Source organism: Pelophylax lessonae, assembly GCF_965119305.1.
Source record: "Pelophylax lessonae genome assembly, chromosome: 3".
NCBI lineage: Eukaryota > Metazoa > Chordata > Amphibia > Anura > Ranidae > Pelophylax > Pelophylax lessonae.
This window is the reverse complement of record NC_138770.1, coordinates 23,223,218-23,248,058: the sequence shown is the minus strand read 5'-3', so window position 1 is coordinate 23,248,058 and position 24,841 is coordinate 23,223,218. Positions and strand designations below refer to the sequence as shown.

At 46.6% G+C, this 24,841-nt stretch overlaps 1 protein-coding gene across 1 annotated transcript in view; it reads left to right on the top strand.

The window, feature by feature from the left end:
• The window catches only part of LOC309550248 (uncharacterized protein), a gene marked incomplete at its 3' end in the record, with an annotated part of 251,308 nt that overhangs the window by 149,715 nt on the left and 76,752 nt on the right, over positions 1-24,841 (top strand). The window lies entirely within an intron of this gene.

Below are 24,841 nucleotides of genomic sequence, written 5' to 3'. Positions count from 1 at the left end.
ACTATTATTTTGATGTCACATTTTTTGATATTTATTATTGATGTGTATATTTTAAGTGAGTTCTCTTATCAAGTTTTATTGGGGTATTTATATATCTTCTTCCACATATACTGCGCTTCTCTAGAGACTTTTGTCACAGGGTAATTTAAAATGACAGGCAGAGGAAGAGGCAGGCCCTTACGCAGGGGTGGTAGGGGTAGGGCAGAAGCAGTAGGCCGGAGCCAAAGTGTGAAGTTTCAGAAGGTGCGTTCAATTATGTCAAAGGACACACCAGACTTGGTTGAGTGGCTCACTCAGCTTTCCTCTTCTGCACCCTCCTCATCCTCTCTATCTGCACCCTCTTCACTCTCTGCTGTGTGCGCCACCAAAGACACCACCGCCAACACCACCACCACCATATACCCTCTGCTTGAGTCACTGGAATTATTTTCTGATCCATCACAAGACATTTGCGATGTGCAGCCATTCTTGGCATCGAATCAGGAAGAGGAGGTAGCAACAGCCGCCACTCAGCAGTCTGATGTCTGTACCCAGATTAGCCCAAAGAGGTTGGTCCCCGCTGTTGCTGCCTACTCCAAGATCTCAAATGTTAGTGGTATGGAATGTGACGTCAATGATGACGTGTCTATGGACGTCACGTGGGTGCCCACAAGAAAGAAAGAGGAGGGGAGTTCAGAGGGAGAGTGTCATGGTCTTACCTTCTTGCTGTTCTCCTTCGTTTGACATGTGCTGGCGGCCATCTTGGTTTCTGGGTTTCTTGTAGCCTCCCACTCTGCGGCTCCTCCTTCCCACTGAGAGGAGCTGGATGCCTAGCTCATATATATAGGAGGTCTGTGGCTTCAGTTCCTTGCTTGGTCCTCCTGTGTTCACATGCTTCTAAGACTGCTGCTGCTTCTGGTTCCTGATCCTGGCTTCGTCTGATTACCCTGCTGGTTCCTGATCCTGGCTTCGTCTGACTACCCTGCTGGTTCCTGATCCCGGCTTCGTCTGACTACCCTCCTGGCTCCTGACCTCTGGCTTCGCAAAGACTCTGCTTTGGTTTTGCCATCCGTTTGGACTTTTGCTTTACAGCTTGATTTTTAATAAAGCCTTCTTATTTTCACTTATCTGTTGTTGTACGTCTGGTTCATGGTTCCGTGACATTAGGACCAAGCCATGAATTCTGACGGTACAGGGCCATCCTCGCTACCCACGCTGGTTGCCAGACTTGATCAGCAGGATCACCTGTTGGGTCAGTTCGCCGTGGCGTTGCAAATCCTGCTTGAACGCACGGCTCATTTCGCTCCCGTTGCCGATGGGTCGGTTGTCGCTCCTGGGCCCGCTCCTACTGCCGCTCCGGTTGTTGCGCCAGAGTCTACCCCGACACCTGTTGTTGCGCCTGCGGTGTTTCGGGGTATGACTGGTTCTGCCCCCCTTCCACAGCGCTTTGGGGGAGAGCCAACTCAGTGCCGAGGTTTCCTTAACCAGGTGGGCATTTATTTCGAGTTGCTGCCACATGCCTTTCCTACTGAGAGATCAAAGGTGGGCTTCTTAATTTCGCTGCTCTCGGACAAGGCCTTGGCCTGGGCCAGCCCTTTATGGGAGAACAACAATCCGGTGGTTGCCGAGTTTTCCGGTTTTGTTGCTTCTCTTCGGAGGGTATTCGATGTGCCGGCTCGTGCTGCCTCTGCTGCGAAGCTCCTTATGTCCATCAGACAGGGTTCACGATCCGTAGCTGAATACGCCATTGAGTTTCGTACCCTGGCAGCAGAGGTGGGCTGGAATAATGAGGCTCTGGTCGCTGCTTTCTCTCATGGTCTCTCGGATGCCTTGAAGGATGAGATTGCAGCTAAGGACCTACCAGTGGAGCTCGAGTCTCTTATTTCTTTCCTGATTTTGATTGACACCAGACTCAGGGAGAGACCTTCCTTTAAGGAGAGTCTGCGGAGGCCTCCTAACAGATTGGCGCCTACCTTTGCTGTCCCACCCGTGCCTCCCTCTCCTCCCACGCCTCCTGGGGATGACTTGGCTGGGGATGAACCCATGCAGCTGGGCTTTGCTCGCCTGTCCGAGGGGGAGAGGGTACTCCGGAGACGCGAGGGCCGATGCATGTACTGTGGTCTCGGTGGGCATTTTCGGTTGGCATGTCCGAACCGTCCGGGAAACCCTCGCACCTGAGATCCTGTCGGGGGCAGATCTTGGGTGGAGTCTCCTCGTCCCCGGTTTCCCGTGTTGACAAACCACTGATCACTGTTGTCCTCTCCTGGGTCGGGGGCTCAGTGACGACCCAGGCGTTGGTGGACTCTGGTGCTGGTGGTTTGTTCATTGATAGTGTGTTCGCTGCCGCCAATTCCATTCCTCTGCAGGCCCGAGGTTCTCCACTGGCTCTTGAGGCGATAGACGGCAGACCCCTTCTGCCGCCACACGTGACTCATGAGACCCTTCCAGTGGGGATAGCCATTGGTGCCGTTCACAGAGAGTCGGTCTGCTTCCAGGTTATTTCGTCTCCACACTACTCGGTGGTCTTGGGGTACCCCTGGCTCCAGAAGCATAATCCGACTTTCGATTGGAGATCGGCCGAGATCCTCTCGTGGTCACCACAGTGTGGGGCTAGTTGCATCCATGGGCCTGTCAAGTTGCTGTGTACTTCCTCGGACTCTCTGTTGCCTCCTGAATACGAGGAGTACCGGGATGTATTCGATAAGGTGCGCGCGGTTGCCCTACCTCCGCACCGCCCATACGATTGTGCCATCGAGTTACAACCTGGTTCCGTTCCTCCTCGTGGCAAGGTCTATCCACTGTCGGTAGCGGAGAATGAGGCCATGGAGGAGTACGTGAAGGAGGCGCTTTCACGCGGACACATTCGCAAATCCTCGTCCCCGGCAGGGGCTGGATCTTTCTTTGTGAAAAAGAGGGGCGGTGAGTTGAGGCCTTGCATCGATTACAGGGGTCTCAATCGCATCACGATCAAGAACGCTTACCCGATACCCTTGATTTCCGAGCTGTTCGATCGCCTTAAAGGGGCCACGGTCTTTACCAAACTCGACCTGAGGGCTGCATATAACCTCGTAAGGATCAAGGCGGGCGATGAGTGGAAGACCGTGTTTAACACCAGGACCGGTCATTATGAATCCTTGGTTATGCCCTTTGGGTTGTGCAATGCGCCCGCAGTCTTTCAGGAATTCATCAACAATGTTTTCCGTGACCTGTTGCAGCAGTGTGTGGTGGTCTATTTGGATGACATCTTGGTATATTCTGAGTCCATGGAGACCCACATTCTGGATGTCAGACGAGTGTTGCAACGGTTACGAGAGAACAAGCTGTTCGGTAAGCTTGAGAAATGCGAATTTCACCGATCCCAGGTAACCTTCTTAGGTTACATCATTTCCGCTGAGGGGTTCTCCATGGATCCTGAGAAGGTTTCGGCTGTCTTACAGTGGCCCCAGCCCAGTGGTCTTCGCTCCCTGCAGCGCTTTTTGGGCTTCGCCAATTATTATCCGAAGTTCATCAGGGACTTTTCCATGCTAGCCAAGCCTCTCACGGATCTGACCAGGAAGGGCAGTAATTCCCAGGTCTGGCCGCTCGAGGCCATCCGAGCTTTTGAGGCTCTAAAGTCCGCCTTTGTGTCAGCTCCGATTCTGTCGCATACCAACCCTGGGTTGCCCTTTGTCCTCGAGGTGGACGCGTCTGAGACGGGAGTAGGCGCCCTTCTGTCTCAGCGTAGAACACCAGAGGGTGCAACTATCAGATTGGTGACAGGGAGTTATTGGCCATCGTGCAGGCCCTTAAAGAATGGAGGCACTTGCTCGAGGGTTCGGTGGTTCCGGTCCTCATCCTGACGGACCACAAGAATCTGACCTACCTTTCTGAGGCCAAGAGATTGACACCACGTCAGGCCAGATGGGCTCTGTTCTTGTCACGTTTTAATTACGTGGTCTCCTACCTACCCGGTTCCAAGAACATCAGGGCGGATGCCTTATCACGGCAGTACTCCGACCTGTCCAGGGAGGAGTCGATTCCGACTTCGGTCATACCTCCGAATCAGATCCTGGCCGCCATTCGCACCAGCCTGACCTCTCCCCTGGGTGAGCAGATTTTGGCGGCTCAATCTGGTGCTCCCTCTGGGAGACCCAACGGCAGATGTTTTGTGCCTGAGGAGTTGCGCACTCGGTTGTTGCGAACCTACCATAACTCCAAGACCGCGGGGCATCCTGGAAAGAATCAGCTGTCCTGGGCTTTTTCACGTCTGTTCTGGTGGCCTTCCCTACGTTCCGACATCGCCGCATATGTAGCGGCATGCTCCGTTTGTGCCCAGAGTAAGTCCCCTCGGCACCTTCCGTTGGGCCTTCTGCAACCCATAGCCACCGGGGAGCGCCCATGGTCACACCTGGGGATAAATTTCATTGTGGACCTCCCTGCATCCCGAGGCCATACGGTCATTCTCATGATTGTGGATCGGTTTTCCAAAATGTGCCACTGTGTTCCTCTCAAGAAGTTACCCTCTGCACAGGAGTTGGCCACGATTTTTGCCAGGGAGGTTTTCCGGTTGCACGGTTTGCCTAAGGAGATTGTGTCGGATCGGGGGAGTCAGTTTGTGTCCAGGTTCTGGCGCGCCTTTTGCTCCCAGTTGGGGATTCATCTCTCCTTCTCCTCGGCCTACCACCCTCAGTCCAATGGGGCCGCAGAACGATCCAATCAGGCCTTGGAGCAATTCCTTCGTTGCTATGTCTCCGATCACCAAGACAATTGGGTTGACCTCCTGCCTTGGGCTGAGTTTGCCAGGAACACGGCGGTGAACTCTTCCTCTGGGACGTCTCCCTTCATGGCCAATTATGGGTTCCAACCTGCCGTGTTACCGGAGGTATTCTCTCCCCAGGATATTCCGGCTGTGGAGGATCACCTTTCCGTCCTACGTGCTTCTTGGGTACAGATCCAGAAGTCCCTTGAGGCCTCTGCGCAGCGCCAGAGACTCCAGCCTGATCGCAGACGAGCGCCTGCTCCTTCCTACCAGGCCGGAGACCGTGTATGGTTGTCCACCCGCAACCTCAACCTTCGAGTGCCCACTCCCAAGCTGGCGCCTCGCTTTGTTGGTCCCTTCCGAGTGCTTCGCAGGGTAAACCCGGTAGCCTATGCCCTTGCGCTTCCTCCTGGCATGCGGATCTCCAACGTGTTTCATGTCTCCCTGTTGAAGCCACTGGTGTGTAATCATTTCACTTCCTCGGTTCCTCGGCCTCGTCCGGTCCAAGTGGGCAATCGTGAGGAGTATGAGGTGAGCAATATCCTGGACTCACGCCTGGTCCGCGGTCGGGTGCAGTTTTTGGTTCATTGGCGTGGTTATGGTCCAGAGGAGCGTTCCTGGGTTCCCTCCGCAGATGTCCATGCTCCTGCCTTGCTCCGTGCCTTCCACGCACGCTTCCCTCAGAAACCGTTCTTTACTCTGCGGAGGAGGGGCCCTTGAGGGGGAGGTACTGTCATGGTCTTACCTTCTTGCTGTTCTCCTTCGTTTGACATGTGCTGGCGGCCATCTTGGTTTCTGGGTTTCTTGTAGCCTCCCACTCTGCGGCTCCTCCTTCCCACTGGGAGGAGCTGGATGCCTAGCTCATATATATAGGAGGTCTGTGGCTTCAGTTCCTTGCTTGGTCCTCCTGTGTTCACATGCTTCTAAGACTGCTGCTGCTTCTGGTTCCTGATCCTGGCTTCGTCTGATTACCCTGCTGGTTCCTGATCCTGGCTTCGTCTGACTACCCTGCTGGTTCCTGATCCCGGCTTCGTCTGACTACCCTCCTGGCTCCTGACCTCTGGCTTCGCAAAGACTCTGCTTCGGTTTTGCCATCCGTTTGGACTTTTGCTTTACAGCTTGATTTTCAATAAAGCCTTCTTATTTTCACTTATCTGTTGTACGTCTGGTTCATGGTTCCGTGACAGAGAGATGGACCAGCAGATAGGGAGGAGAAGCAGGCGGAATGTAGATTGCACAGGAGGGACAAAGCAGACTGCTAAAGTATCGGGAGCGAGCCATCAACCATGTACAGTCACATCTGGTGCTCCCAGGACGCCGACACATTGTTCTGCAGTGTTGGCTTTTTTTAATGTGTCTGCTGCTGACAATAGTGTTGCCATCTGCAGCCTTTGCAGTCAACACATAAGTCGCGGTAAGCCCAACACTCACCTAGGGACGACCGCCTTAAGAAGGCACCTGGATTCCCATCACGAGCCCAGTGGGAGCAACGCCACCAGATCCCACAAAGCCACACTCCAGGCTCTCACCGTCCAGCCTCTTCTCCTTCTCCTCTCTCCTCACAATTGTCCTCCACTCCACCTTCCATCATGCCGTCCTCACGTTGTTCTGGAAAAAGGCAAGGTTCCGTGGCCCAAATGTTGGAGCTTAAAAAAAAATGATGACGCCAGATAACCCTCTTGCCCAACGGTTGACTGCTGGCTTGTCGGAACTGATAGCCCGCCAACTACTACCATATCAACTGGTGGACTCAGAGGCCTTTTCGGAAATTTGTGACCATTGGAACACAACAATGGAAGGTCCCAGGAAGGAAATATTTCTCGCAGAAGGGCATTCCAGAGCTGTATGGCCATGTTCAGGGGCAAGTGAATATACAGTCAGGTCCATAAATATTGGGACAACGACACAATTCTAATCTTTTTGGCTCTATACACCACCACAAGGGATTTGCAATGAAACAAACAAGATGTGCTTTAACTGAAGACTTCCAGCTTTAATTTGAGGGTATTTACATCCACATCAAGTAAAATGTGTAGGAATTACAACAGTTTATATTAGGGATGCACCGAAATGAAAATTTTGGGCCGAAACCGAAAATGCAGGATGCCCTTGGCTGAAAACCGAAACCGAAAATGACTTATTCCCCCCAAAAAATTTAAAATGGATAGAACAGGGTCATACACCAAAAACAGGCAGCGAAGTATGCCTGTCGCTGCCACCCTGTCACAGTATATGTACTGTGATGGGTTGGCAAGAGGTTAATTTAATTACCAATGGTATTTGTATTATGAAGCATGAGGGGTTAATGTATTGTCACTGCTGGTCACTCATCTATTAGTGACCGACCAGTGGCAGTTAATTAACCCCTTTGTGCTGCATTAGTGCAACCAGTGTCAGTGCAACCAGTGTTAATTAACACTGATACTGGTTGCACTAATGCAGCACAAAGGGGTTAATTACCTGCCACTGGTCGGTCACTAATAGATGAGTGACCAGCAGTGACAATACATTAACCCCTCATGCTTCAAAATACAAATACCATTGGTAAGCTGCCTCAGCTCCCCCCCCCCCCCACTGCCTCAGCGTCCCCCTCGGCAGTACACTCTCCCCCCCCTCTGGCTCAGCGTCCCTCCTCGGGTGTCCTTCATTCAAAAGTCCCGCCTCTGGCCGGCGGTCCGCCTCCCGGCGATGTCACTACTACTATCTGTGTTGAATGAAGCGACATACCGGGCGGGAGGGCAGGGCGAGCGGCCGCTATAGATAGAACTATGTGATCCTTCCCTGTCACCTCAGTGGGACTGTGTGTGAATGAGAAGTGACCTGACACCGGGCGGGGGGAGCGGCTGCTAATAACTATGTGAGCCTTCACTGTCAGCGGAGATACATGCCTGACAGTGAAGTGAAGGCTCACATAGTTATAGTTATTAGCGGCCGCTCCCCCCGCCCCCCCTCCGCCCGGTGTCAGGTCACTTCTCATTCACACATAGTCGCGCTGAGCTGACAGGGATGGATCACATAGTTCTATCTATAGCTGCCGCTTGCCCCGCCCCCCGCCTGGTATGTCCATTCATGCACACATCTAGTAGTAGGGACGTCATTGAGTGGCGGGCGGCCGGCCAGAGGCGGGACTTTTAAAACCTGCCCTGCGCTGCACCCTCCTCCTTCCTCACGGCGGCCATTATTTTCGGCAATGTTAACCCATTATCGGCCCGAAATGGGATAGGCTCATTTTCGGACGATAATTTTGGTGGCCAAAATTTCGGTGCATCCCTAGTTTGTATATGTGCCTTCCACTTTATAAGGGACCAAAAGTAATGGGACAATTGGCTGCTCAGCTGTTCCATGGCCAGGTGTGTGTGATTCCCTCATTATCCCATTTACAAGGAGCAGATAAAAGGTCCAGAGTTTATTTCAAGTGTGCTATTTGCATTTGGAATCTGTTGCTGTCAACTCTCAATATGAGATCCAAAGAGCTGTCACTATCAGTGAAGCAAGCCATCATTAGGCTGAAAAAACAAAACAAACCCATCAGAGAGATAGCAAAAACATTAGGTGTGGCCAAATCAACTGTTTGGAACATCCTTAAAAAGAAAGAATGCACCGGTGAACTCAGCAACACCAAAAGACCCGGAAGACCATGGAAAGCAACTGTGGTGGATGACCGAATAATTCTTTCCCTGGTGAAGAAAACACCCTTCACAACAGTTGGCCAGATCAAGAACACTCTCCAGGAGGTAGGTGTATGTGTGTCAGATCAGGAACACTCTCCAGGAGGTAGGTGTATGTGTGTCAGATCAAGAACACACTCCAGGAGGAAGGTGTATGTGTGTCAGATCAAGAACACTCTCCAGGAGGTAGGTATATGTGTGTCAAAGTCAACAATCAAGAGAAAACTTCACCAGAGTGAATACAGAGGGTTCACCACAAGATGTAAACCATTGGTGAGCCTCAAAAACAGGAACGCCAGATTAGAGTTTGCCAAACAACATCTAAAAAAGCCTTCACAGTTCTGGAACAACATCCTATGGACAGATGAGACCAAGATCAACTTGTACCAGAGTGATGGGAAGAGAAGAGTATGGAGAAGGAAAGGAACTGCTCATGATCCAAAGCATACCACCTCATCAGAGAAGCATGGTGGTGGTAGTGTCATGGCGTGGGCATGTATGGCTGCCAATGGAACTGGTTCTCTTGTATTTATTGATGATGTGACTGCTGACAAAAGCAGCAGGATGAATTCTGAAGTGTTTCAGGCAATATTATCTGTTCATATTCAGCCAAATGCTTCAGAACTCATTGGACGGCGCTTCACAGTGCAGATGGACAATGACCCGAAGCATACTGCGAAAGCAACCAAAGAGTTTTTTAAGGGAAAGTAGTGGAATGTTATGCAATGGCCAAGTCAATCACCTGACCTGAATCCGATTGATCATGCATTTCACTTGCTGAAGACAAAACTGAAGGGAAAATGCCCCAAGAACAAGCAGGAACTGAAGACAGTTGCAGTAGAGGCCTGGCAGAGCATCACCAGGGATGAAACCCAGCGTCTGGTGATGTCTATGCGTTCCAGACTTCAGGCTGTAATTGACTGCAAAGGATTTGCAACCAAGTATTAAAAAGTGAACGTTTGATTTATGATTGTTAATCTGTCCCATTACTTTTGGTCCCTTAAAAAGTGGGAGGCACATATACAAACTGTTGTAATTCCTACACCTTTCACCTGATTTGGATGTAAATAACCTCAAATTAAAGCTGAAAGTCTGCAGTTAAAAAACATCTTGTTTGTTTCATTTCAAATCCATTATGGTGGTGTATAGAGCCAAAAAGATTAGAATTGTGTTGATGTCCCAATATTTATGGACCTGACTGTATCTCTGGCACTCTGCGGCAGGCCAGGAAAATCTTGGGCCATTTCAGAAGATCTTACACAGCCATGGCTCGCCTTGCTGACATTCAGCGGCGACACAACCTGCCCTTCAGACGTCTTATTTGTGACTGCCTGACGTGATGGAAATCAACGTTGCATATGTTTGATAGGCTGCTCCAGCAGAAACGTGCAGTTAAAGACTACCTGTACGAACTCTGCGGCAGGACAGGTTCTGGGGAGCTTGGGTTTTTTTCACCGCGCCAGTGGCTGCTCATGTGTGACGCATGCAGACTCCTGCGGCCATTCAATGAGATCACCAAACTGATCAGTAATATCGTACCTTACGACTTCTTTCTGGAGCGTGCATTGTGTCGTGTCATTGATCAAGCCGTCGAGGAGCAAGAGCAGCAAGATGAGGAAGTTGCAATGTTGGATGAAATCCCAGGGGGTGCTACTCCATCTGAGACAAGTCAACAACAGGAGTCTGAAGAGGAGTCAGAGGAGGAAGGTACCGGGGCGGATAAGGAGGAGCAAGAAGAGCATGCTTTAAACCTTTCTGGGATCCCTGGTGTTGTCCGTGGATGGGGGAGGAGAACAAGGATGACATTATCCTGGATGATGAGCTGGAGCCAGGCCACTAAACCAATTCCAGTTTAGTGCAAATGGGGGGCCTTCATGCTCCAGTGTTTTAAGGGGGGACCCCTGTATAAAAAGCATAAAGGGCAAGGACCAGTACTGGGTGGCAACGTACTTAGACCCCCGGTACAAACAAAAAATGACGGAAATGTTTCCACCATCACAAAGGGTGGTAAGAATGCAGCACTTCCAGGCCTTGCTTCGAGAAATGCTGCATTCTGATTTTGCGTTCGCTGGCAGAGGAATTTCCACTCACAGAGAAACCGTTCCGGGTACCAACCCAACAGCGGCTGCAAGAAGAGGACATTTTGAAGATGTGTTGTTCACTTTAGATATGAGATCATTCTTTCAGCTGACCCATCGACAGCTGTACTCCGGATCCAGCATCAGGGAACGCCTAGATCGACAGGTGTCCGACTACATCGGGTTAACGGCCAATGTGGATGCTCTGAGGAGTGATGAACCCCTGGACTACTGGGTGGGCAGGCTTGACCTCTGGCCAGAGCTTGCACAATTTGCAATGGAACTGTTGGCTTGCCCCCTTGTCCAGTGTCCTGTCTGAAAGGACGTTCAGCGCAGCAGGGGGATCGTGACCGATAAGTGCACTCGCTTAGCTCATGACAGTGTTGACTTCCTCACATTTATAAAAATGAATGAGGCATGGATCTCATAGGAATTCAACACATGTGACCAGTAGACCATGTTTGATTAAAATTCCTCATGACAGGCCTCAAATATCCACCAGATCGCCATCCACCCACAACAATTCATGGTCCTTGTCTTCGGTAAATACAGCGGCATAAAAGGCATTTCATGTCCATTGAATGTCTAATTTTTGGGGCCTTTCATGGCCGACAATTATTTTTCCTGTGAATACCTAATGTACCTCCAGCCACAGAATACAACGTTCTTAGCTGTCAGGTAAACGCATGTGGGCTCATTTTTGGGGCCTGGAATGGGCGACACTTACTTCTGTATCCTGTGAATGCCTAATGTACCTTCAGCCACAGAATACAACGTTCTTAGCCAGTGGCGGCCGGTCGATAGGGGGTGCAGGGGCGCCCCCCAACCAACATCTTCAAAGAAAAAAAATTACCATTTAAAGCCCACTAGGGGCGCTGGACCTATTGCTGGCTATGGTGGGGGAGGGGTTTGGCATCCCACGTGCTGACAGCAGAGGCGCCGATTGGCGGCCTTCTGGGTATCATCGGGGTACAGAGCAATGCGCCCGACACTCCCCACTTTTACACTTGTAGTCCTGTGATTGGTCCAGACTGCAGCCTGGACCAATCATTCAGGACATCCCGGCTGACGTCGTCGTGGGGGCGGTGCGTGCGTCCTAGTTCCCGCCCGCCGTCAGAGCGAGGAGGACCAGCGCATGGTCGAGACGTCTCACAGAGTCACAGTCGAGTCAGCCAGCCCAGGAGAGCAGGTAAGTGATTGAAGCTGCTGCCTCAGTGCCTTGTGCATCCTTAGAACTGGGTACTAGGGCTTTGGTTGCTATGGGTTACTGCATCATCAGCACTGGATGCTAGGGCTTTGGTTGCTAAGGGTTACCGCATCCTCAGCACTGATCTTTTACATTTGTGAATGCATGTATAGATGTACATATATAGGTATGTGTGCGTTTTTACTCCTACATACAACGCCGGAATGGATCTGCTGGAATGCTGAGCGGCGTGCAATCCCCCCGTGTGTTATAATAGCATGCAGCACAATGTATTGTAATGTCAGGCTGCACACAGCCATGCATAATGTATATACCCACAAGGCGCTATATGAGATAATGATGATGGGTGTATAATACAATGATGAGGATGATGATGAAGGGTGTATTATATGGAGATTATGATGATGATGGGTGTATAATACAATGATGAGGATGATCATATTTTCAATATCCTATGTGTATGCGGTATCTATATCTTGGCATGGCAAGATGAGAAATCTCCAATCACCCCCCCCCCCCCCCAATTCTGTGTATAAAGTATCTTATGTATATATGTAACCTATATATATATATATATATATATATATATATATATATATATATATATATATATATTCTAGATAGAGTGGTTAGATGTACACATTGTATTTAATATATATATATATTTTATTATTATTTTTTGATTCATCCTTTTATCCTGCTGATCTCATGTAGCCTCTTTGCAGCTACTTCCTCTCTACATACACTCCAGCAATGACTCAATGACATTTCTTGAGGTGTGGTTAAAGGAGAGCCAAAGGTAGTTTTTTTTGTTTTTTCTTTTAGGGTAGGGGATAATTATTACCCCCATAAGATATTTTTTGTGATCTATGTCCAATTGGGGAGATTTCTCTTTGATTCCTGCCTCAAAGCCAATCAGGAAGTGGGAGGGAATCCTTGGTTGTCACCAGGAGTAATGTTTATATTATCAACAATCTCTATCAGTTTCCATGTGCTGCTGCACCTTTGTTTTGCTTTTGTTTACACAGCAATTCTCCTGATCATTGGCATATAGTCAGTATAACATGTCACTGTATAATGACCACTGTAAAAATCATTAAGTAGTCAAAAAAAATGATAAGGTTCATTTGTTGGATATTCTCATTGTGTGTACGAGGCTTCAGGGTGGCGTGCAAAACGCCTTCAAACCTCCTAGCCTAACTATCATAACTCTTGATGAAATAGACACTTGCATAGAGCAGTGCCATACCGATCTCTCTTCTAAACATTCCCATATTGTCATTTGACTCCTAGGTACTGATCATTGTGGAAGCGAGGCAAATTTGTTAACCATGAAAGAAAATTCAGTTTTATCTTTAAAACAAAACCCCTTCACAAGGCGTTCAGATGAAGAGAAAATGAAGATAAAGGAGCTTGGACCAGATCGGCCCAACTTGGAAATTAAGCAACAGTCAAGTGATCGTGGTCGAGCTTACACTCGGTGCTTTTCCACCACTTGTTATGAGAGACGGAGTTGGCTAGCTGGATGTGATGTTAGCAATGCCTTCTATTGTTTTCCCTGTTTGCTGTTTCAAAGTCCTGGAACTGAAACGTTGTGGACAACAACAGGGGTTCGCGACTTAAAGCAGCTCACTGGAAAGTGCAAGCAGCATGAAAATAGCCGAAGCCATCATGACAATGCTATGAGGCTCCAGTTTTTTGGGAGGCATAGCATTGCTGAACAGCTAGATGAAGGCTATGGGAGTGACATTAGAAGGCACAATGAGGAAGTCTCCAAAAATCGACACATCCTGTCTAGAATTATAGACTGTGTGAAATTCTGTGGTGTATTTGAACTGGCTTTGCATGGCCATGACGAGAGTGAGACTTCAGATAATCCTGGGATATTCCGTGGCTTGGTCGATTTTGTTGCTTCTCTAGATGGAGTTTTGAAAGAGCACCTCGAGAACGCCACTGTGTTTAAGGGAACTTCGAAAACTGTGCAAAACGAGCTATTGGACTGTATGTTGTCTGTTTTGAAAGAACACATTATCCAAGAAGCACGAAACAGCGATTTTCTGTCAATCCAGGCCGACGAGACCACTGATATTGCCACACAGTGCCAACTTGTGCTTGTGCTGCGCTACATTGATGCCAAAAGCAACGTACAAGAGAGGTTTTTTGAGTTTATTTCTCTGCATTCAACTACAGCTGATTCCATTGCTACAGCACTACAAGAGCATCTTGCTGTCATCCTTCCAGAGGATCAGAAGAGTAAACTCATCTGCCAAGCCTATGATGGAGCTAGTGTGATGAGGGGTGCCACTGCAGGTGTTCAGAGGAAGATACAAGATGTTTACCCAAATGCCCATTACATCCACTGCTATGCACATCAGCTTAATCTAATAATTCAGCAGGCCACTTCTCGCATATCCAAAGTAAGACATTTTTTTTCTAACCTTGAAGGGGTTACCAGCTTTTTTTCAAGATCACCTAAGTGCACAGATGTTCTTGATAAAGTAGTTGCCCATAGACTACCAACATCAAGCAGCGTCAGATGGAACTTCCACAGCCGTGCCGTCAATACAGTGTTTGAGCACAGAGAGGACCTCATTCGCTGTTTTAAAACAATACAAGAATCAGGTGACTTTGACCTAACTACCACCAGAGAGGCAAGAGGCTTTGCCATGCTGCTGGAGGATCAGGATTTTCGATTTTTTCTGACCCTTTTCCACAACATCATGCTACATGTGGACTTCCTCTATGCCAAACTCCAGCGGAAGGACATAGATTCAGTCCACATTAAGGGGAGCATCCAGCAGTTCCAGCAGAGCATACAGAAGATCAGGTAGCAGCTTTATTCATCCTTTTCCTTGTTGTTGTTGTTGTTGTTTCAATTATTATTACTTCTTCTACATTTTTCAGAGATTCTCTCCATTACCTGGTTGGCCAAATCAGTGAAGGTGGTTCTCAACCGAAGAGGTGGTGCTCGCTTAATCCAGAAGCCCATAAACTTATTGCAACCGAGGTTAGTTTTTATTTGTAGAAAGTATTTGTTTTTTTTTGATAGCTCCCTCTTTAAGATTGGAAAGAAAAATATTTTTCTTACAATAAAAATGATGTGATCTATAAGAATTTGTTGTTTGTTTTTTTCCTCTAGTGGACAACATTGGTATTACAGCCTTCATAGCTCCCAGACCATCAGAAATGCATACAACTTATAAACATTTACTTAGAATGTCCTGTTCATGTGTATGGAGTTCTGAGAAATTCTGGATTCAAAAACACTGAAAATTATCTTCCTTTATAATAACTTAAAACTGAACATTTTAACAAGTGCTTTTTAAAATCATAATTTCTCAGCATTCCATACAAATGCCCAAGGCATTCTGAGTACATATGTTAAGCTTCATGCATTTCTGATGCTCAGAGAGCTAACGCATGACATTGACATTTTGTCACCAGTACCTAATCTTGTTTTTTTATCATTCTCGATAGGTCTGTGATACCATCCTCCTACACACCATGGAGCGCTTCTCCTTCACAAACCACCTGGTTAGTGCCACCCTGCTTCAAGAGAACAAGTTTAAACAGTATGCAAGGGAATTTCCAAAGGAGGCCCTGAGCACAACTGTGAAGACCTATCCTGTACTCGATGGGAGTAAGTTAAGAACAGAGCTTAGTCTCATCTACTCCAAGGAGGAATTTCGAACCTGCCATGGTGCTGTGGACCTATTCCAGCTGCTTGTGGAGAACAATCTTAAAGAAGTCTTTGGAGAGACTGTCACTCTCCTGAAGATTCTCATCACCACACCCATGACCACAGCAGAGGCTGAGAGGTGCTTCTCAACCCTGAAAAGAATAAAAACTTTTCTGAGGAACACCATGACCCAGGAGAGGTTGAATGCATTGGCCATGCTGTCAATGGAAAAGAGACTGGTGACAGAAATTACAGATTTCAACCAGAAGGTGATAGAAAAATTTGCATGCCAAAAGGAAAGAAGAGCAAAATTTATTTTCAAATAGTACCTGGTGACTTTTTGTGGTTTGGTTTTCTTGTTTCAGGTTTGTGAATTTTGTTAATAAAATGTTGAAAGCAATCCAATTGTCATTTTTCTTCCATTTTCCTTCCACTTCACAATTTTGTGCCGGTCTATCACATAAAATACATTTACGTTTTTGGTTGGAAGATAACATGACAAAATGTGGATTATTTCAAGGGGTGACTATGAATACTTTTCAAGGCACTGTTCCTTGATTACTGAAGGCCCCTTTCACACTTGTGTGACGTCAAAGTCACATAATTTTTTACCGCAAATCAATACCTATTACATTTTTCTTTTTGCGCCCCCCAAAAATGTTGAGCACCAGATATAGTTACATAGTTACATAGTTAGTGAGGCTGAAAAAAGACACAAGTCCATCCAGTTCAACCTATGTGTGTGTGTTTGCTTTTAGCCGTACATTGTATACCCCTGTATGTTGTGGTCTTTAAGGTGTCCATCCAATAGTTTTTTGAAACTATCAATGCTCCCCGCTGATACGACTGCTTGCGGAAGAGAATTCCACATCCTTACCGCTCTTACAGTGAAGAACCCCTTACGCACTTTAAGGTTAAACCGCCTTTCCTCTAGTTTTAGTGAGTGGCCACGTGTCTTATTGTATTCCCTTACTCTAAATAGTTTGTTCCTTATGCTCGGGTCGCCAGTACAGTATTTGTACATTGATATCATATCCCCCCTCAAGCGTCTCTTCTCCAGAGAGAATAGGTTCAGTGCTTGTAGTCTTTCCTCATAGCCGATGTCCTCCATTCCCCTAATTATTTTTGTTGCCCTTCTCTGGACTTTCTCCAGTTCCAGCACATCCTTCCTGAGGACCGGTGCCCAGAACTGGACAGCATACTCCAGATGTGGCCGGACCAGAGTCTTGTAGAGTGGAAGAATAATCTCTTTATTTCTGGAGTGAATCCCCTTTTTTATACAACCCAGTATTCTGTTGGCTTTGCTTGCAGCGGCTTGGCATTGCATGCCACTTCCAAGCCTGTTGTCTACCAGTACCCCCAGGTCCCTTTCCATCCTAGACTCACCCAGAGGTTCCCCCCCTAGTGAGTAGCTTGCTTTCTGGTTTCTGGCCCCCAAGTGCATTACTTTACATTTTTCTACATTAAATCTCATCTGCCATGTAGTTGCCCACCCCGTTATTTTGTTCAGGTCTGCTTGCAAGATTTCCACATCCTGCATAGAAGATATTGGCATGCCTAATTTAGTATCATCTGCAAATACTGAGATTGTACTAGATATCCCCTCCTCTAGATCATTTATGAATAAATTAAACAGGATTGGTCCCAGGACAGAACCCTGGGGGACCCCACTTTCCACACCCACCCAATCCGAGTACTCCCCATTAATCACCACCCTCTGTACTCTCCCCTGGAGCCAGTTCTCTATCCAGGTACTCACCTTATGGTCCATACCTACCTTCCTTAGTTTGTACAGTAAGCGTTTGTGGGGAACGGTGTCAAAGGCCTTTGCAAAGTCCAGATACACCACATCCACAGGCTTACCTTTATCTAAGTGGCAGCTCACTTCATCGTAGAAGGTTAATAGATTGGTTTGGCATGAACGATTTTTCATGAATCCATGCTGATTACTACTTATAATACCGTTTTCATTACTAAAGTCTTGTATGTGGTCCCTTATCATCCCCTCCAAAATTTTGCAGACTACAGATGTTAGGCTGACCGGCCTATAGTTACCCGGGATATATCTCGGCCCCTTTTTAAATATTGGTACCACGTTGGCTTTTTTCCAATCAGCTGGCACCATACCTGTCTGTAAACTATCCTTAAAGATCAAGAATAATGGTCTGGCAATCACCTGACTGAGCTCATTCAGAACCCTTGGGTGCAAGCCATCCGGTCCCGGGGATTTATTTATTTTAAGTTTCTCTAGTTTAGCTCTAAGTCTATCCTCTGTTAGCCATGGCGGCACTTCCTGAGGTGTATTATTTAGTTCGGCCTTACAAGCGGTGTTCATGTAGCCCCCCGATTCCTTTGTGAAGACTGAAGAAAAGAAATTATTTAACACTTCCGCCTTTTCTCTGTCCTCAGTGGCCATTTTTCCTTTATCATCTTTTATGGGGCCAATGTGCTCTGGCCTGGCTTTCTTACTGTTTATATACTTAAAGAATTTCTTGGGGTTCTTTTTACTCTCCTCCGCTATATGTCTCTCGTGTTCTATTTTAGCCGCCCTGATTTCATCTTTACATTTCTTATTACACTCTTTGTAGTGCTTAAATGCTGCCAATGACCCCTCAGTCTTGTATTTTTTGAAGGCCTTTTCTTTAGCTCTAATATACATTTTTATGTTGGAGTTTAGCCACCCAGGGTTTAGTTTTGCTCTTTTAAATTTATTTCCCAGTGGAATGCACTGGCCCACCCCCTTGTTAAGTATGCTCTTGAAGCACTCCCATTTTTCCTCCGTGTTCTTTGTTCCCAGGGTTCTATCCCATTTGATATTTTCTAGCAGTGAGCGCAGTTTAGGGAAATTGGCTCTTTTGAAATTCAGTGTCCTTATATTACCCTTGTGTATCCTATTACTGTAATTAATACTGAAACCAATTGACCTATGGTCACTGTTCCCTAAGTTGTCCCGTATTTCTATATCCGTGAGCAGGTCTGTATTGTTGGTAATCAGTAGGTCAAGTACCGCATTGTTTCTTGTCGGTGCATTCACCATCTGACCCATGAAATTGTCCTGCAAAACATTTAGGAACTGCCGAGCCTTGGCTGAATGCGCGGTTCCTTCTGCCCAGTCTATATCAGGATAATTAAAGTCCCCCATTATAATGACATTTCCCATCCTTGCTGCCAATCCTATCTGTAACATGAGGTCCACCTCACCCTCCTCCCTCTGGTTTGGGGGCCTATAGCATACGCCCAATATTACCTTCCCCACCGTGCCTTTCCTTTGAAGCTCTACCCATAGGGATTCTGCCTCGTCCATAGCTCCATTATTAATATCATCCCTCATATTTACCTGTATACTGTTCTTAATATACAAACATACCCCTCCCCCTTTTTTACCCTCTCTATCTCTGCGATAAAGGGAATACCCCTGAATGGTCGCCATCCAGTCATGAGAGCTGTCAAACCAAGTCTCAGTTATCCCCACAAAATCTAAGTCCTCCTCAAACATCAGCAGCTCCAGCTCTCCCATCTTGTTGGCCAGGCTTCTGGCATTGGTATATAAGCCTCGTAATTTTGATGTTTTTAGGCTGCTCTCTTGATTTTTCCCCGTACCCACCCTGGGTATAGGGGCTCCGAACACCCTACCGCTAATGCCCCCATTTCTGCCCTCTGAAACTTGCTTTCCACTGGCTAATTCTACATCTGTACCCTCCCCCCCATTCCCTAGTTGCCATCAGATGCCACTGATCTGCTTTATCATACAGCGATCTACATTGATTGTATTGTGTGGGGGTGCAGTGCACGTTCTTTTTGCCCGGAGGGAGAGATAGGAGTTTACTGTAGGGCCAGGCTGGAGAGATTACTTGTAAGGAAAGCATAGGATAGGAACAATCTGCTTTAATCAGACAGCGATCTACATTGATTGTATTGTGTGGGGGTGCAGTGCACAATCTTTATGCCCTGACCTGAGCCAAGTGAGGAGGAGAAAGGAGAAAAAAAACTTTTATCAGTGTGTTAGGTGGGCGGCGTGCGGTGCTGCACATTTCATGCAACCTCAGTGCATATGTGTGTGCTTAATCTGCATTTTAAAAAGAAAAAAAAAATTTTCCTTCATATTTTGCTTTGAAATACAGTCTTTAGACAGACATTGCTTTTCTAACCTGCTCTTCAAAAAGCACCAATGTGAGGGGGAAATAATTCTTTTTCAGTATTTAGGGAAAAAAAAATATTTTTCAGTTTTTTCATTCAAATCTTTTTTTTTTTTTTATTCAATAGCGGAATAGAACAACAACAGTATCCAACCTGTTAGGCGTGCGGTGTGTAGCGGGCATTTCCTGCAAGCTGAGTACATATATGTCTGCTTAATCTGCATTTTAAAAAGAAAAAAACTTTTTCCCTTCATATTTTACTGTTTAGACAGACACTGCATTTCAAATCTGCTATTCAACAAGCACCAATTAAGGGGAATATTATTTTTCAGTTTTTCATTCATACGTTACAGTGACATACACCCATTGCATACTGTTGTATTGCCCTCTGCAATAAAAAAAAAACATTTAGGGGCAAAAAAAGTTGATTGCGGCCCTGTCTGCATATGTTACAGTGAGATACACCCATTGCATACTGTTGTATTGCGCCTTGCAAAAAAAAAAACTATTTAGGGGCAAAAAAAGTTACTTGCGGCCCTGTCTGCATGTTTTACAGTGACATACACCCATTGCATACTGTTGTATTGTGCCTTGCAGTAAAAAAAAAACTATTTAGGGGCAAAAAAAAGTTGATTGCGGCCCTGTCCGCATATGTTACAGTGAGATAAACCCATTGCATACTGTTGTATTGCGCACTGCAATAAAAAAAAAAACATTTAGGGGACAGAAAGATATTAAATTGCGGCCTAGTCTGTATCTGTACGTGTGAGATACACTCGTTGGATACTGTTGTTCTAGTCCGCTATTCAATAAACACCCATTTAGGGAAAAAATATTAAATTGCGGCCTAGTCTGTATCTGTACGTGTGAGATACACCCGTTGTATACTGTTGTTCTAGTCCGCTATTCAATAAACACCCATTTAGGGAAAAAATATTACATTGCGGCTTAGTCTGCATATTTTACTGTGAGATACACTCGTTAGATACTGTTGTTCTTTTCCGCTATTCAATAAACACCCATTTAGGGAAAAAAATATTACATGCGGCCTAGTCTGCATATGTTACATCACAACAAGGCACACAGGTCTCACATGGAGGCCCAGTTACTGGTGGAGAAGTGGTGCTGTTCCGCAGAGCGACTCATGAGTGCGTGCTGCAGCTGAAACTCCACTATGGCCTGCTTCTGCTCGCACAGTCTGGCCAGCATGTGCAAGGTGGAGTTCCACCTTGTGGGCATGTCACATATGAGACGGTGAGCGGGAAGGCCGAAGTTACGCTGCAGCGCTGGCAGGCGAGCAGCAGCAGGGTGAGAATGCCGAAAGTGCGCACAGACGGCCCGCACTTTCTGCAACAGCTCTGACATATCGAGGTGATTTCTAAGGAACCTCTGCACCACCAAATTCAGCACATGCGCCAGGCAAGGGATGTGTGTCAAACCGGCTAGGCCCAGAGCTGCTACGAGATTTCGCCTGTTATCGCACTTATATGCTGTGGACAGAGAAGAACTCCTGGAACTCTTCTGGCCTTAGCTCAGTAAGATAGAGTTTGGAAGACTAATGTCATAGACAGGTTGCCAAAAAGTTTAGGGCTTTAGAAAGGGCCTCCAATGGCTGTCAATGTGGTGCCTTCTCCACTCTCCATCTCACTAATAAAACCCCAATGGATGACTCTCTATGAACTGATCACATTCCAATCACCGATCATCTAATCATTGGTAAAAAAGAAGACTCGGCACAGAATATTGTACGAAGAGTTTTTATTGTACAAGATCAGAATAAGCGATTACCACACAGTAATGATATGAATAAAATAAAGCTTAAATCTTTTATAATAGAATTAACAAATGTGTCAAATGTATTAATAATCATACATTGGTTGGACCAATAAAAGACTAAAAGGTCGGCTACTTCAATAAATCAAAAAGGAGCAACAACATGAAGCAATCAATAAAAAAGGTTCACCAGTGAAAGATAAATCCTGATTGGCTGCTGTGGGTTAATGCATGTTACAGTGATATTTTTCCATCCAGTAGGTTAGATCTATATACATATTTATAAGTAGAACACAAAAAGAATAAAGCATTTCCTGTTGGGTCCTCATGCAGTTGCATAATAGGCCATGTATTGTAATGATTGCCCACTTGTTGCCTTGTGTATTGCCCGTCTATTGCCTCATGTATTGTCATGAATGATCACCTGCCTCAATTGTCCATCTCTTGCCCCCTATAATGTAATGCTTGCCCACTTGTTGCCCCATGTCTTGTCATGATTTCCTGCCTCATGTGGGGAGGGATCGGTAAAGGTAGACATTTGAGTCACGATTTTTCCACCTCCTTAAGCTTAAATGGCAGCCGGATGGGGCGGTACAAACTGCACTGCAATTTGCGGCTGCTGCAAACCTCACACCCCCCGGTCACATTGGGCAAAGCTATTCAAATTAATTGGGTTGTACAGCAACAGCCCCGATGCATACGGTTGCGGCGTACTGGCGTTGGCTTTACAGAGTTAACATAAGGGCCCCCAGCTGCCTGCCAACCCCACAGCGGGTCAGAGGGCGAAGCGGGTGTAAACCAACCCCGAGTGGACTGTGGTGGTTTTCACAGCTCCAATCGGGTCTCGGAAGTAGTAACCCGGAAGCGGCGGCATGACATCAAGTCCGGGTAATTCGACGTCACGACGGCGCCAAATTCAAACATCTGTCACTATTCAAAAATGCAGATTTCAGCATATTGAATAGAGTGAAGTACGGGGGAGGGGTTTGGGGTCTTTTAGACCCCCGATCCCTCCATAAAGAGTACCTGTCACTGCCTATTACTGTCACATTCCCCCCTCCCCCCGATCCCTCCATAAAGAGTACCTGTCACTGCCTATTACTGTCACATTCCCCCCCTCCCTCTGATCCCTCCATAAAGAGTACCTGTCACTGCCTATTACTGTCACATTCCCCCCTCCCCCCGATCCCTCCATAAAGAGTACCTGTCACTGCCTATTACTGTCACATTCCCCCCTCCCCCCGATCCCTCCATAAAGAGTACCTGTCACTGCCTATTACTGTCACAAGGGATGTTTACATTCCTTCTCACACCAATAAAAGTCATCAGATTATTTTTTTTTTTTACAACTGTGCTAAAATTAAAGTTAAATAAAGTGAGTAGGAAACTAAAACTTTAAAGCGCCCCATCGCCGTGACCTCGCACGCGAAAGAAAACGCATACGTAAGTCGCGCCCGCAAATGAAAACAGCGTTCAAACCACACATGTGAGGTATCACCGCGATCGCCAGAGTGAGAGAAATAATTAAATAAAAAGATCTCCTCTGTAACTCTTAACTGGTAACCGCTAAAAATGTCTAAAGCGTCGCCTATGGAGATTTTTTTTGATATTGGTAGTTTGCGCAATTTTCTTTTTTCTTTTTTTCCAATTATAAATTTTATTGAGGATTTAGAGTGAGGCTATACAATAGAAAAAAAAAAAGAATGGCGTAGCCGTGCAAATAGGAAAAAGAATGAAAGAAAGAGAATTTCTTCCATAAACGATTAGGACAAAACAAGTTGGGATCTTCACCTCTTCTGGGCCGGAAGGATTTCCCCCTTTAATGACCCGGCCACTTTTTTCAAATTGGCACTGCGTTATTTTAACGGACAATTGCGCGGTCGTGTGACGCTGTACCCAAATAAAATTGATGTCCTTTTTCCCCCACAAACAGAGCTTTCTTTTGGTGGTATTTGATCCCCTGTGCGATTGCGCAATAAACAAAAAAATGAGCGACAATTCTGAAAAAAAATCCCAATATTTTTCACATTATGCTATATAACATTTCCAAAAAAAAAAAATCTAAAGTTTTTAATATTTTAGGCCAATTTGTTTTCGGCTACTTATTTTTGGAAAAACAAAAAAAAAAAAACACAAAAAAAAATCGCAATAAGCGTATTTTAATTGGTTTGCGCAAAAGTTTTTGCGTCTACTAACTAGGGGAGAGATTTATGTCATTTTTATTGTATATATTTTTTTTTCTTACTAGTAATGATGGCGATCTGCGATATTTAGCGGGAATGCGACATTGCGGCGGACAGATCGGACCCCTAACTGACATTTTTGGGGGGGAGCAGTGACATTACTACAGTAATCAGTGCTAAAAATAGGCACTATCACTGTACTAATGACACTGGCAGGGAAGGGGTTAATACTGTGGGTGATTAAAAGGTGTTAAATGTGTACCTAGGGGAGTGATTCTAACTGTGGGGGGGGCGTGGCTTGTGAAATGACCATAGAGACCTGTGATCCTATATAGAAGGCGCTCTGTGATCATTCCAGGGAGAAGAACGGTCAGATGTGTTTAACCACTTGCCTACTGTGCACTTAAACCCCCTTTCCATCCAGACCAATTTTTAGCTTTCAGCGCTCTCACACTTTGAATGACAATTGCGCGGTCATGCTACACTGTGCCCATATGAAATTTTTATCATTTTTTTTCACACAAATAGAGCTTTATTTTGGTGGTATTTAATCATCTCTGAGTTTTTTATTTTTTACAAAAAAAAAGAAAAAAGACAGAAAATTTTGAAAAAAAAAAAAGTTTTTCTTATTTTCTGCGAGTAAATTTTGAAAATAAATTTTTCTCCTTCACTGATGTGCGCTGATGAGTCGGCACTGATGGGCACTGATAGGCTGCACTGATGGGCACAGATGAGGTGGCACTTATGGGCACAGATGAGGTGGCACTTATGGGCACTGATGAGGAGGTACTAATATGCCGCACTGATGAGCACTGATAGGTGGCACTGATGAGCACAGAGGGGGCACTGAGAGGTGGCACTGCTGGGCACTGAGAGGCGGCAGTGACGGGAGGCACTCATGGGCACTGGCGGATGGCACTGATGGACACTGACGGGTGGCACTGATAAGCACTGATGGGCAGCACCTTCAGTGCCCACACTCAGTGCCCATAGTGCTGCCAGTCAGTGCTCATCAGTGCCTAGATGAGCAGGCACTGATGGGCACTGACTGACAGCACTATGGGCACTGATTGTGGGCATTGATGGGGGGCACTGATGGCGGGCACTGTGTGTGTTTTTTTTACCTCTAGTAATCAGGGCACTGGTGATCGGTGCCCTGATTACATTTCTTCTGTGTCCCTGGCGCTGTGAGGCTCCCCCTCCTTCCTCACACTGCAGGCTCCGTGTGAGGAAGGCGCGCTGGTGATGAGAGATGATCTCATATGTTTACATATGAGATCATCTCTCATTGGACGGTCCGATCACGTGGTGAATGGCCGCTGTGATTGGCCATTCACCACGATCTGTGATCGGCTGTGTCCAAGGGACACGGCCGACACAGATTTTCCCTGATGCGCGCT